We start from the raw sequence: 15,173 nt of genomic DNA, 5'->3' as shown, positions 1-15,173 counted from the left end.
TTCAAATGTGTAATGACCTGGCCTACACCAGACTCTCCATTTCCCAGATGAACACAAAGTATTGTCTAGAATTTCACCCTGTTGGGGGGTAGGCACGTGTAAGAAAGTACTGCAGATGCTGGTTAAATCGAAGGCAGACACAAAATGCTGGAGTAACTCAGCGGGTGAGGCAGCATCTCTGGAGAGAAGGAATGGGCGACGTTTCAGGTCAAGACCCTTCTTCAGACTGATGTCAGGGTAGGGGTGGGACAAAGATAGAATGTAGGCGGAGACAGTAAGACAAGTGGGAGAACTGGTAAAGGGAAGGGGATGGAGAGAGAAAGCAATGGCAGTCTGAAGTTAGAGAAGTCGATGTTCATACCGCTGGGGTGTAAACTATCCAAGCAAAATATGAGGTGCTGTTCCTCCAATTTGCGCGGGGCCTCACTCTGACAATGGAGGACGCCCAGGACAGAAAGGTCAGATTGGGAATGGGAGGGGGAGTTGAAGTGCTGAGCCACCGGGAGATCAGGTAGGTTAAGACAGACTGAGCAGAGGTGTTCAGTGAAACAATCGTCGAGCCTACGCTTGGTCTCGCCGATGTAGAGAAGTTGACACCTGGAACAGCAGTTACAGTAGATGAGGTTGGAGGAGGTGCAAGTGAACCTCTGCCTTACCTGGAAAGACTGTTTGGGTTCTTGGATGGAGTCGAGGGGGGAGGTAAAGGGACAGGTGTTGCATCTCCTGCGTTTGAGGGGGAAAGTACCGGGGGAGGGGGTGGTTTGGGTGGGAAGGAACGAGTTGACCAGGGAGTTTCGGAGGGAATGGTCTCTGCGGAAAGCAGAAAGGGGTGGAGGTGGGAAGATGTGGCCAGTAGTGGGCTCTCTTTGGAGGTGTCATTGAAGTGCTTATGGAGCACTTCTACCTACTTCAATGGAGATGTATGTTTGCGACAGAAGGGAACATGCAACCACCACTAAGTGAAGAAGTTTCTCTTTATCTTATTAATTGACTTACCCTGTACCCTGTGACTCATGCCTCCAGGTTATCTAATCAGGGAAAGAATCCAGCGTGTCAAAATTGTGTGTGTTTCAATAAGGTCTCCAATTATTCTTCTAAACTTTAGTAAAGACAGGCCGGCCAAGTCGACTCAATATGTCCTCATGTAACAGGTCCACCATCCAAAAATATATTTTGGTGAACTTTCATTGACTCCTCAATGGCACATTTATCCTTTCCTTTGCAAGGTGACAAGGGTTGTACATGTGTGGTTTCACCAAAGGTATGTTTAATTGGAGTAAGACATCCTTGCAGTGAAGGCCAATGTAACATCCTTCTTCCTAGCAGCTTGCTGCAGTTTCCCTCTCCCCTGACTCTCAGTCGGTGGAAGGGTCTCGACCTGAAGGGTCACCTATTCCTTTTCGCCAGAGATGTTGCCTGTCCCGCTGAGTTACTCCAGCATTTTGTGTCTATCGTCAGGGTAAACCAGCATCTGCAGTTCCTTCCTGCACATGCTGCAACTATACGTTTGTTTTCAGTGTCGGGAGTTCAAGCATACCTAGGTCGTTTGAAGCATCATTTCCATATTTAATGTTATTTAAGGAATACACTTTCTGTTTTTCTTACCAAAGTGGATAATGTCGAATGTGTCCACATTATACAACATCTTCCATGCAATTGCCCACTTGGTCAATTTGCCTAAATTGCCTCGATGTTTCTTTGCATCCTTCTCACAGTCCATGATCTCAATCCGTTTTGAGCCATTAGCAAACTTAAAAATAATACATTTGGTTTCCTCAACAATATCATTGGTATTTATAAGTCCCAGAACCTGCTAGCATGAAAATGACCCTGCTCTCTGCTCTCTATCAACCAAGTTTCAATCCATACCATCGTATGAACCCCAATCCCAAGTGCTTTAAATCTGCATAATAATTTATTTGTTGGTGTGAGACTTTTGTCAATTTATGGCCCAACCTAGCTGTACTTTACCCTTATGGCCCAACCCTAGCTGAAGAAGGGTTTCGGCCCGAAACGTCGCCTATTTCCTTCGCTCCATAGATGCTGCTGCACCCGCTGAGTTTCCCCAGCAATTTTGTGTACCTTCGATATTCCAGTATCTGCAGTTCCCTTTTGAACACTTTGTCTACTCCACTGCGATATCTCCTCAAGGTATGCCTACTTTGAAGAAGTTCTCCTCCTCTCTCCGGAGACAGTTTCACAACCTCCTCTCTAACTGCAGAGTCTGAAGAAGGGTTTCGGCGCGAAACGTCGCCTATTTCCTTCGCTCCATAGATGCTGCTGCACCCGCTGAGTTTCCCCAGCAATTTTGTGTACCCTAGCTGTACTTCAATTTTGTTTAGGAAAAGGCAATTTGGGAACTACCTGACATGCCAGGGCTGCAATAGAAACCCAATATTGAGATCAGTCCGAAGAAGGATCCTGACCCAAAATGTCATCAGCCCATTCATTTCACAGTTGCTGCCTGACCCATTGAATTTCCTGACTGCATGTTGTTTTATTTTGCTCATGATTCCAGCATCTGCAATCACTTGTGTCTCCATCTTAATTCAGGACTGACAGAGAACAGGAATGATTGTCATTATGTAGGCCTCTGTAATGAGGGACAGGGAATGGGATTTGTTAGATATGAGCTAGGAGGTGATCGGCGGAACCAGATGGAAAGGGGCTGATGACCAGCCCACCAGTCTCTGGAACCAATCTATTCTCTGCCATTTCTACATGATCACACCAACAGTCCCACCTTCAATGCTCCCACCCTACTTTTTGCTTTCCACAGGGACCACTGCCTTGGAGACTCACCACTCCACTTATCCCACCCACACACCTTTCCCTGTCTCCTCACACTTGCCCCCACATTGTGGAGGTGCGACAACTGAGCCATCACCTCCCCCCTTATCATCGTTCAGGGACCTAAATTGCCCTTCCAGGTGAGGCAGAGGTCCACCTGGTCCTCCTCCAACTTGCTTTACTGCCTTTGGATGCTTGCATAGTGGGTTTCTCTACATCAGCAAGACCCAGTGTAGATGAAGCAACCATTTTGTGCTTTGTCCACAATGGCCATCTTATGGGCCTGTCCCACTTAGGCAATTTTTTCGGCGACTGCCGGCGACAGTCATAGTCGTAGCAGGTCACCGAAAAACCAGCGACTGGACCCCCCTACAACAATGTCTACAACAATGTCTACAACGACCTACCTCCTATTCGACGTCACGCTACCGACAACCGACGACCCATTCGGACGTCTACCTACGACCACACCTACGACAACCTCCATCCACCCGCGACAAGCTACACCAAGGGAAGACAATTCAGTCGCCAGTTGACGTAGGTTGACGTAGGTAGTTGCCAATGGAATTCACCGAAGTCAGCACCCGGCGACAACCTACGTCATCCTGGCGACAACCTATGGCATCCTGGCGACAGCATCTACGTCAGGCTACGATCGTTGGCGTGAAGCCTACGGGCGCTGACTGTCACCGAAAAGTTTTGAACATTTCAAAATCCAGCAGCGACCAGAAAAAAGGTACGATTCTTTGGGCAACTGAGGAGACCATACAGGCAATACCCCGGCGACTATGTGGCGACAGCCTAGTCGCCTGCGGTCGCCTAAAAAATCGCCTTAGTGGGACAGGGGCATAAAGCTTTGATTTCTATTTTCTCAATTACATTCTACCCTTTCATCCTCACCCATCTCCATTGTTAAGGAGAGGCCAAAAACAAATTGGAAGAACAATATTTCATATTTCACTTAGGTACCTTATAAACCAATGTTATGAATATTGAATTTTCTAATTTCAGGTAACTCGCATTCCCAATGCGCTTCTCTTACATACACTCGCTAGTTTGTCTAGTTTTCATCTCCCTTTATTCATCTGTCCCATCCCCTCCTCCCACCCGGTTCCCTGCCCACCATCTCCTTTCCATCTGACTATCAGACTTGTCAAACGTATACAGTCTGAAGAAGGCTTCCGACCCGAATCATCACCTATTCCTTTTCTCCAGAGATTCTGCCTGACCTGCTGAGTTTCTCCAGCATTTTGTGTCTATATTTGGTGTAAACTAGCATCTGCTATTCCGTTGTAAAAGGAACCCCTTTCCCAACTGGTTTAATCTACTCATCATTCCCTATCCATATGCTTCCACCTATTCCCCACCAGCCTCGATCCCACCGGCACCAGCTCCTCTCCCACCCCTCTATGTTGGGCTTTATACAGGCAATAATTCCTGTTTCCTCTCAGTGTTAATCCAGAGTCTTGACCCAAAACACTGACTTACACCGTTTTGCTTCCACAGATGTTCTTTGACCCACTGAATTCTTCCAGTGTTCTGTTTTTGCAAATAAGGTTATATGGTTTATGAGTTAAAACATGGTCAAAACGCATAGACCAAAGATTGTGAACACTGCCTTGACCATGAATATGTGTTTTAAATCGCTGTATTTAAATAACTGGTGGGAATTTTTCAATGGTTCTGGCATGTGGCTGGAAGATTTGCAATTAGTAATTAGTAGTAGTGGACAATTGGGGCCTAGGTACAGACAATGGGCTGATAGGACTGCTAATGTATGGATTGGTGTGTGGATTCTCAAGGGATGATATGTGTGAGGGAAAGCTGATTCATAAGGTATTGATATGATGATAAGAGGGGAGAAAGCACATGGGCTTCAAGATAGGTTTTTTAAACCAAAGTCAGACCCCAAATCCTGTATGTTTCCTCCACAGCTTTCAATAATCACTGCCTTGATCACCAAAGAGCTGCAAAATCCTGTTGAGGTCACTAATAAACCCAATAGGGAAATCAGAGAAACTCCTTTATACAGAAGGTGCTTAGAATAGGGAACCTGCTGTTGAATGGAGCACTTGACAACAACAGCTTTGATTCATTTGAGGGGAACTTAGGTAAGTATGTGAGAAAAGATTGGAAGGATATGATGATAGGTTTATTTGAAGTAGGGTTGGAGGAGCTTTAAGTGGGAGCATAAGTGAAGCTTTTTATCAGAAGGGCCAAATGACATGTTCCTGTAAAATCTCTGTCAATCTGTAGAACTGCTGACAATTCTAAAAAGGGAGTCCCAGAGCAAACATTACTCCCCTATTAATGTACTCAAATACCCACTGCCTGCTTCAGGCTGGCAATGGAGCTGTTTTTACTTTGTCCAGACTCATATGTTTCCATTACAGCCCTGGCATGGCAGATTCCCAAATTATTTCTTCATACTCAGAATGGAAGCACAGCTTGGCTGCCCCAGAAATTGTTAAAAATCCAGAAGCAATAAAATGGCTTGAGGCTGCATCCTTACTGGAACCTACGAAGGAAAAAAAAGACCTATTAATTGACATGACTTCTTAAACATTGGATTGCCGATTTAATTATTAGGATCACTGCCGAGATTGCTTTGTGTTAAAACAGTTGCAGCATTACATTTCTGCCATCATTGTATTCCTGTGACATGAACATGTTTATGAGATTTTGATAAATGCATTAGAATAGTAACAGTGATAAAGTCACATGGTAATGTACAATAAACAGTAAATTCACTGCAAAGCATAATCAGAGTTTAAATGTTACCGAAATGACAGATGTGGGTAATTATTATCCCATTCATTTGTGAGGTTATGCAAATCTCTAAAATCAGAGGAAGACTCATTTTTTTTCTCTTTCAGAATATATAAACTCTGGCACATCAAACAGAGAATGTTAATCAATGCTATTGGTAATTAGCGAAATGTATATGGTTCTTCACATCAAAGAGAGCTTTCTCTTGCTGAGTGTGACAGTAGGCTGTAAATTGGACTCTTGATCTAACAATTCCTTCCTTCCTCATGAACAATCTGTTGTTTGTGATCAATTGAGATATCCAGGTAAATTTATTTGTGGGGATGTTTTAAGGCCACTCTCGAAGCAAAGTCCCACGACTTTGTTCTGCAAATTTGGTTCCAATATTTTTAACATCTGCCTGAGGAAGTTTAAAACATTTAGACTCTCCTCAGAATGGCTCTACACATTGTAATGAAACCCGGAGCAACTTTCTTGCTAGTCCTGTACCACTGGTGAGCATAACCAGACTGCAAAATTAAAAAAAAAATGAAATGCAAGGCTTCATTAGATCGACTGTTTTCGCATTCTGATCACTTTCCTTTTTACAGCTATTTTTTTTACTATGCTTCATTAATCTGTGCTGAACACAATGGCATACATCTTTAATGTAGCTGCTGTCAAGGCATATTTCAGTAAGAGCTGCCAAGTGAATGACAGCAACCAATATTAATAAATTTAACATAAAGCCTATCAATTTTTAACAGAATTAATAAGGAAAGCTGAGAAATTTCTAAATTATAGGATTTATTGCTTGCTAAATACACACATTTTATAAAACTTGTGACACTCAGTGAAAAAATAGATTTACATCTCATTAATAAGTAAATTAGGAAAATGCCTTTCAAGTTCAGACAAGTACATAAGTGTAATCTCCATATTAAAGGAGTAGCCTTTGATAAACCACTGTGGAATAGCGATAGCTGACTATGTGTCATGTTGCCTGTGCTTGAACCCTTCCACATTCCCACCTTTAATTACACTGGCTCATTTTTAAAGAGATAAGTGTCTCTCCACTTAAGATTCTATAAATGAACATCAGAGGGTCCACCCTAATAATTTTACAGAAACGATGAAAAGGTGGTAACAGTTTCAAAAATGAATTATCACTAGAACTCATTTTCATGTAATAATATTAAAATATTAAGATTAATTCTTTCAAATCTCCAAAAAGTTGTCGATTAAGTCTGCTATTTTAAATTGGAAAAAAATTACCAGCGCAATTTTATTTTTCCTTCACAAATCCCATCAGAGATCATTTGCTGGAAAGTTTTAACTCAGTGTGAAATCTCGTGTTGATACTAAAGAAAGTTGAGAACCCGCTTTTATACTATTTTCAGTGATTGTAGAAACAATGTTGGATCTGAGCACTGATCATGAAATCAGTTCTAACTGCTTAAAATGTATTGATTGGCAATTGAGATAATAGTCAGTCCTTACAGGGACAGTATTTTTGATAGTTGCACCAGCACTCAACATATACCACTTTGTGCCGTCGACAAAGTATCTCCAATTTATTCTCAGTTCTAGTGATTAGTATCTAGTAAAATTTCAGACAAACTTAATTCTATCATGTTAGCGAGTCTGCCGTTATTGTTCCGAGATGTCAAGCTACACCCGCTGAATATTACAACACTGTGACTAAATGCAATTGTCTATAAATCACATCCTTGCCAAAGTATGAATAGATGCAAGCCTGGCTGTTCGTGGTTAGGCAGGGTCTCGTCAAGTGGCATGAATTGTGCCATTTGGAGCCACAATCCACTTGCTGCTAAGTCACATTAAATCTCCTGGAAACATGACCAGGATATGCCGCAGTGGGGATAATGGCGAGATTGGGTCTTCAGAGGTAGCACAGTCAATGGCTCGGCCCGTTTGCACCAAAGAGCCAATTAAGCAGAACAATATTGGCAATGATCTGAGTCTCGAAATTCTGAGCTGCACTGTTAATGAACTTGATCATTAGTATTGCATTTTTGACATGGGCGCTCGAGCTATTTTTTCAGCTTTCGGGATCATATTTAAGTTACAATGTATTTTTTACCATTTATTTAGTAGATGACGTTAGTAATTTATGGTACCTAAAATATTTTCAGATTAAACAACTCCTTAATGCTAAGTGCAGGCAATTTAGCTTCCTTCTCAAATATATCGTAACTGCACCACTGAATGACAAAGAAGTATTTTGATAAATAGATCAAAAAAAGAGAAATTTTATTTTACTTTAATTAATTATTTTGCACACATAAATTTCAGTATATTCACAGATCAGTTTGATTAGTTTAATGATCCTGCACTTACCTCAAGAGCATTATGGCAGAACAACCTCAATGATAGCCTATTTTTGATGGTGAAATGTCAGAATCAATTTTATTCTATCTACATAAATGTCCATTCACATGATTCCAGACTGCAGAGATGAGGCTCCACAGTTTTTATGTCCTTACACGCAGGGGGAATCCTTTGAGGACAAAAAATCACATCGACACCAATGACCAAGTCCTCACCATCGTTTTTCAACCTAAGACGCCACAGTAAATAAAACATAAAGGCAGGAAATTTGAGGCTGCCATTAACTTCTGTTGATAGACACAAAGAGCTGGGGTAACTCAGAGGGATAGGCAGCATCTTTGGAGTGAAGAAATGGGTGTCGTTTCGGGTCGAGACCCAGACTGAAGAAGTGCTTCGTACCAAAACGTTACCCATTCCTTCTATCCAGAGATGCTGGTTCGGTTTAAACCAACATCTGCAGTTCCTACCTATACATTAACTTCAGTTGGACAGGGAAGCCTAAAAAAAGGTGCTTTCATTGATCCATGCAAACATGGCACAAAATTATAGAAAAGTGAATTCATCATCGCTAAAGGGGACTGGCGTGAAAGAGATAATGAAAGTTATCATTAGAATGCTGGTTGCAATGGAAGTGAAGAGTGTTTCATTGTCAAATGCACCGGGAAGAGAACAATTAAACACTTACTTGCTGCAGCTTTACAAGCAAATTAATGCAATAGCACAATGAATAAATATAAAATAATCAATAATACAATAAATTAATAAGCAGCAACACTAGGTAACCTGACCATACAAGTGCTAAACCGAAGTATGTAGTGCAATTAAAACAAAATCCATAGATCGTTGCTGATGTAGGGGTGCAGTGAAGATTGTGCAGTGGGGTTCACGTTGCTCCAACCCACGGCGAGGCCCGGCCCTCCCTGTAGTGTTCACCGCATCTCCCCAGGGAGAGAGTGGGGTGGAGCCGGGGCTGTGTGCGTGAAGCACGGCGAATGGAGGGGCGGGAGCCCTGCCCTGGGACCGTGAGGGAACGACCCACCTCCCCCTCTCCCACTTCTCCATTCCCTCTCACACCCCCTCCCCATCTACCCCTTTCTTCCCCCTCCACCCCTCTACTCTCTCTCCGCCCCTCTCTCCCCCCTCCACCCGGGGTAGATCTACCAGAGCCGAGAGTAGAATACTCCAAAGATCCTAGAGCGGAGCTTTGGATTACTCTAGCGCGGGGCCCCACTTAGGCGCGGGGCCCAATTGGCAGCAATCGGTCCAATCGGCTTAAGGCCGGCCCTGTTTTATACCCCCTTCCATCCCTTGTGCCCCACCTGGACACACAATTATGTCTCCCCTCCCCCTCCCTCTCCACCCACATTATTTCCTGAGGCTTCACAATTTGCATCTCTTCAATTCTTTTGTCACATCCTCTGTTTGAATTTCTGGCTTTCTTCCAACTATCTGCTGATCAAACTCCATACCAGCCTATGTTCACCTATTACTTGCCATGCTTATGTCCTGCCTTCTATTCTCCCAGCTCCCCCCCCCCCCCCACCCTCACAATGAAGAAGGAGCATAACATGAATCGTCGCCTATCTGTGTTCTCCAGAAATGCTGCCTGACCCATTGCATTACTCCAACATGTTGTGTCTGAGGTTAAAGTTGTGCACAAGTCTTGGTCAGGCATCTCAGATGAATACGGGAATAGGGAAAAGCTGCCCATTAACTCATGCACCATTGTCAGTACAGACCTCTTCAATGCCAATTCGGCTTGCTGCAATTGTGGTTATCAATACCAGGAGATATGTGTGTGCTTGTCTCAGCAATCTATTCAGCAGGTTGCTGGATTTGTGAGCAGCCAGTCTGAATATGTGCCAGCGGTTTTATAGCACATGATGTTCTCTCTTTGGAGCGTTTGTGAATCTTAGTTTCAGCACTGATTCTGTTACTGATGGCATTCAGTCAATCAGCCCAAACTGCCCACGCCTATGTTGAGCCTGTTCTTCTGGACCCTGAGGAAAAGTACTGCTGATGCTGGAAATACAAAATAATAGAGAAGTAATGGAAATATGCAGTAGGTCAGGCGGCATCAGTGAACAGAGTGAAGCTGAGTTAATGTTTCAGATCAATGATGTTTCAAGATATTTTCTGAACTTTCACATCCCAAGGCTATGAACTGTCATCCTCCCAAGTCATCCGTCACATCAACAACCAGTGACACTACATTTCAGGGTCTGCTTTCAGTCTGCCTTTATGATTGGAGCTTGTGTTTATACACGAGGCACTGGTTCAAGAAGGTGACAATTTATTGCAAGGATTCCCACCATCCAGGCCATGCCCTCTTCTCGCTGCGATTGTTCGGCAAGAGGTACAGAAGCCTAAAGTCACACACCACCATGTTCAGGAACAGCTACCTTTGTACAACCATCAAGTTCTTGAAACAACTTGCACAACCATAATCCTGCCTTGACATCAGAGCATTACGGACCGACTCTTGCACCAGTGTGGACTTTTCTAATGGTGATTTTGCATTAATATCTTGTTTTTGTACAGTCTTTTTCTTTTCATTGTCTTGTACAATTTGTGTGTAATTTATGTGTAGATTATGTGTTACAGTCTATGTGTCTGTGATACTGCTGCAAGCAAAGTTTTCATTGTACATGTACCTCAGCCTACTTGTGCATATGACAATAAACTCGACTTGACTTATGCAAATATGCTATCTTTAACGTAGCTAATACACCCATGTTTGTGAGCAAATGGTTGTGCAGAAGCTTGGAAGTCAAGACAAAATCCTTCTGCATCGTGCAAATTATTCACATTTAACTTTATCCATTTCTGAAATCTCCGGAGACCACCAAAAGCCTTAAGACACAGCAACAGGCAATGAGATCAAACAACTGACCTGCGATCTTTGCTATGGATTTTGGCGCTGAATGCACATTTGAATGTCAGGGTTAGTTGGATGGTTGAGCTCCAATTTTGTAGCAGTCGTAATAAATTTGCATTGCATGATCTTTCTTCTTGGCTCACTTGGTGTGTGTGTTAGCGGCATAGGTATAGTGTCAGCTTTCCTTTAATTACATCCATTTTTACTCATGCCACAAATATATCGAAATCAACCTCGCGCATTTCATAATAAAACAATCGGACTGAACTGGATTTTGTGAGATATTTGTGAAATAGGAGATCACTGTAAGGAGTGGTCTATGAGGCGGTGAGCAAACTGCGTTGATTTTTTTTGTTTAGTTTAGTTTAGAGATACACCGCGGAAACAGGTCCTTCGGCTCGCGGAATCCACGCCGACCAGCGATCCCCACACATTAATACCATCCTACACACAGAAGGGATAATTTTTATATTTATACCAAGTCAATTAACCTACAAACCTGTACGTCTTTGGAGTGTGGGAGGAATCCGAAGATCTCGGGGGAAACCCATGCAGGTCACGGAGAGAACGTACAAATTCCGTACAGTCAAGCACCCGTAGTCAGGATCGAAACCTGGTCTCTGCGCTGTAATGGGCCGATCCTACTTAGGCGATTTTTTTGGATGTAATTAAAGGAACTACAGGCGACTGCCGCAAAATTTTCAACATGTTGAAAATATTTTGGGGACAGTGGCAACAATTTTTGCTGTCGTGGGTTGTCTTAGGTTGATGTAGGTGATGTTGTAGGTTGTCGCCAGGTGTCGTAGGTGAATTCCATTAAAACTGGTCGCTGGCAGTCGCCTAAAGAATCGCCTAAGCGGGGCAGGCCCATAAGGCAGCAACCCTACCGCTGCGCCACCATGCCCCTCGAGCAATTTAATGTATAAGATATCTCCAGTTTTCATTCTTATCTCCTTTGTGCCATTCTTGATTTATAGGAAGCACTTAAACAATGAAAGCCCAAACTTAGACATCATTAATGCCGACAATTTAAAACTGTATTTCTATTTGAAGATCTTGGTGATGCATACGTGACCTATTCTTCTGTGACTGCTTTCTTGTAGTTCCCATTTGGCCCAAGTGGGAATCTCAGGCCAGAAGCAACATAAAAATGATTCATATTCTTCCTTCACAGCATCACACGCAAGGCCTCCATAAACAGAAAAAATATACATCTGGAGGGTGACAACTTCTGTATTTTAATATCGCAGTCTTGTTTAATTCTGTAACATGCCTGCAAGCTAATTACACTATTTTTGTTAATGGAACATTGCTCCGGCTGTGATCTTATCTATAACCTTACTCTACATCATCATTGTCACAGCAAATGAGGCTTAAATATACACAAGCTGTTTATTATATTAGTCAGATTATATTTGCACTTGTTTTCTCCCAAAATTGATTTAATTTTAAGCTTCATAAAATTATTGCCATGTGTAGTTGGTCAGACAGATTAACTATGTCAATACTCAAGCTTCAAGCACTAGGTAATACCACAGTTATAGTGTTGTAAATTCATGTAGCACAGGAACAGGCCATTCGGTCCACCATGTAATTCTGACTATCATGTGCCTGTCAATACTAACCCCTTTTATCAGCATTAAGTTTATAGCCTTCTATTCATTGCTGATGCAAGTGTCTATTCAGATGCTGTTGTGGCAATCTCTGCCTTTGTGCTATGTACAATGTAGGTCCCTTAACTTAATGCGGGAGCTTGGAGAAGATTCACTGGAATGATCCCCATTATGGAGCAATTATCATATGAGGAAAGGTTGAACAGAAGGGGTCTATGCCTACAGGAATTTAGGGCAATGGGATGAGTAATCTCAATCTGCTTCATTCAGTAGGCATTTTAAAAATATAAGTTGTAGTTGTTTTTACCTCCCAATGACATATTAACAATGCAATGTCAAAAACTGACCTTAAATAATAATTTATTTAATCATACAAAGAATGGTGATTTTCATTTTGGGTTCCTTGTGCAACTGGGTGACTTGAGCCTTTGGATCTTTTGGCTTACAAAGATCACACTAGAAACAGATTCAAAGTAGAACCATGGCCCACTCCATTTCATCCAATCCCATCCCCAAAGATTGATGGATATGCATGGGTAGGAATTTAAAATCTCAAAACAAATGTGACTTCCTTACACTTTCGGAGCACCTTCACAATGGTCACAATCCACTTCATAGAAACATTTGCAAAAATAATTTTGTACAATTTTATAGAGTAGATGGCCAAACACTCAATCAAATAGGTGGACATGAGCAGGCAATTTACAGCAGGAAAGTAGAGGCACATGAAGATTTAGAGAAGAAATTCCAAAAGCTTAAGACATGGCAGACTATTACACAATTGCCAGAGGAGGAACAATTACATTAACCGATTTGAGGAGGCAGAATATCAGAGGGACAGATGCCTCTGAGAATTAGAGGTCTGGAGGACATTTTAGAGATATGGAAAAGTGAGATCATGGAGGCAATGGAAATTAAATTCAAGCATTTTAACCTCAACGGTTTGTTTCATTGAATGAAGAGTGAATAGGACTTGGTGCAAGTTAGGACATAATTGGCAGAGTATAAAATGAACTCAAGTTTGTCTTGACAGGGAGATTATTGAAAATATTCAGATCTGGAGATACGTAAGGATTTCAATCACCATCCAAAGGTAGTAAATGTGGGCACCGTTATAGAGGTGTAAATGGGCATTCTTAGAGGTGACATATTTCAGGGGCAGCATGGTGACACAGCAGTAGAGTGCCAGAGAGGCCATGGGTTCAATCTGTCTGAATTGTGTTTGTACATTTTCCCCTTGACTATGCGTGAGTTTCCACGGTGCTCCAGTTTTCTCCCACACTCGAATGACACTCGGGTTTGTAGGTTAATTGCCTTTGGTAAATATTGCAAATTGTCCTTAATGTGCTAGTGTACAGGGATCGTTAGTCGGCGTGAACTCGGTGGGCCGAAAGGCCTGTTTCCACGCTGTATCTCTAATTAAACTAAATCAAAGTTCATCGCAGGAGCAAACATAACACAAAAGTTGCAAATATGTTGATCTACCTCCAAGCAATGGGATTGGCAAAGAACCAAATTACTCTTGAGAAGTCATTTGATCATTTAAATATTTCATTACGTCAGATCTTTTAATCTCTTCCAGTTTTAGTGTAGTTTGCAAAAAAGAACCTTTCACACTGAGAACATAACACTGATGGCTTTCAGGATAACCAGAACACCATCTGAATTGCGGCCTGGAATTCTTGCCTCAGTAAACATTGAGGCCGTGGCTTCCTGAATCCAAATCCATCATAGAATCTAATAGAAAATAAAAATGTCAATCCCCTTTAACATAAACTATGATTTATGTGTGCATGCACCAGCAAAAAAAAAGTGATATCCTGTTGCATTTTCAGATGGATGGTCTGGGTGGGAGCACAATAATGTACAAATCATCACCAATGGAATTTTACAGGATCCCGAGACCTTTAACTGCCTCCAACTTGAGAGTCTCACTTCCATCCTGGCTCAGGGTGGGATCTATTGGATTTTCATTGGATTTTGCACTCTGTATCTGGCACTTTGCTTTATTTATTGGAATTGAGTTTGACTTGATTGAATTTATGTACAGACTAATCTGATCTGATTGGATAGCATGCAAAGCGAAGCTTTTCATTGTACCTCGGTACATGTGACAATAACAAGCCTTAACCTAAACCTAAAGCTAAGTTGCTTTCCATTGTGCCTGTCATGTTATAATGATCTTACCCTCCAATGATGATGCTCTAGTGGCTTAACTTTCTGACTTTAGGTTTCCCCCCACACTGTGAATGGGAAGATCCTCTCGAGAGACACAGAGTATTACTCATCGGGACGGGCAGCATTTCTGGAGAAAATGGATGGGTGATGTTTTGGGTCGATATTCTTCTTCAGACTGCAGTTCCCTTCTCTATCTTCAGTATCATAATCATATTCATACTTTATTATCCTAGTATGTTTTGCAACATACGAGGAATTTGATTTGCCATACAGTCATACCACTAAAAATTTTAACATGAACATCCACCACAGTGACTCCTCCACATTCCTCATTGTGATGGAAGGTGAAATAAAAAGTTCAATCTCTTCCCCTCATTGTTCTCCCGCGGTCGGGGGCCTTGAGCCTTCAGTTGAAGAAGGATCTCGACCCGAAACATCACGCATTCCTTCTCTACAGAGATGCTGAGTTACTCCAGCTTTTGGTGTCGATTTTCAGTTTAAACCAGCATCTGCAGTTCCTTCCTACATATTACGTATATCTCCTGTTTATTGTTGTAAGAATGAATTATAAATCTTACTGAGATGAGGATAACCTACTGTTCAGGAGTACAATT

General features: G+C 42.1%; 1 long non-coding RNA gene across 1 annotated transcript; it reads right to left on the bottom strand.

Annotated features, from left to right (window-relative positions):
• Nucleotides 1-1,610: 1,610 nt before the first annotated feature.
• On the bottom strand, nt 1,611-9,370 carry LOC116981606. Its single transcript, XR_004414247.1, has 3 exons — nt 9,360-9,370; nt 8,930-8,935; nt 1,611-1,663 (listed from the first exon to the last, which is right to left on the bottom strand). It is a non-coding gene; the product is annotated as an uncharacterized LOC116981606 (long non-coding RNA).
• Between the last annotated feature and the right edge of the window lie 5,803 nt (nt 9,371-15,173).

Source organism: Amblyraja radiata, chromosome 15, assembly GCF_010909765.2.
Source record: "Amblyraja radiata isolate CabotCenter1 chromosome 15, sAmbRad1.1.pri, whole genome shotgun sequence".
Classification (NCBI taxonomy): Eukaryota; Metazoa; Chordata; class Chondrichthyes; order Rajiformes; family Rajidae; genus Amblyraja; species Amblyraja radiata.
Note: the sequence above shows the minus strand (reverse complement) of the source record. Positions and strands in the feature narration are given on the sequence as shown.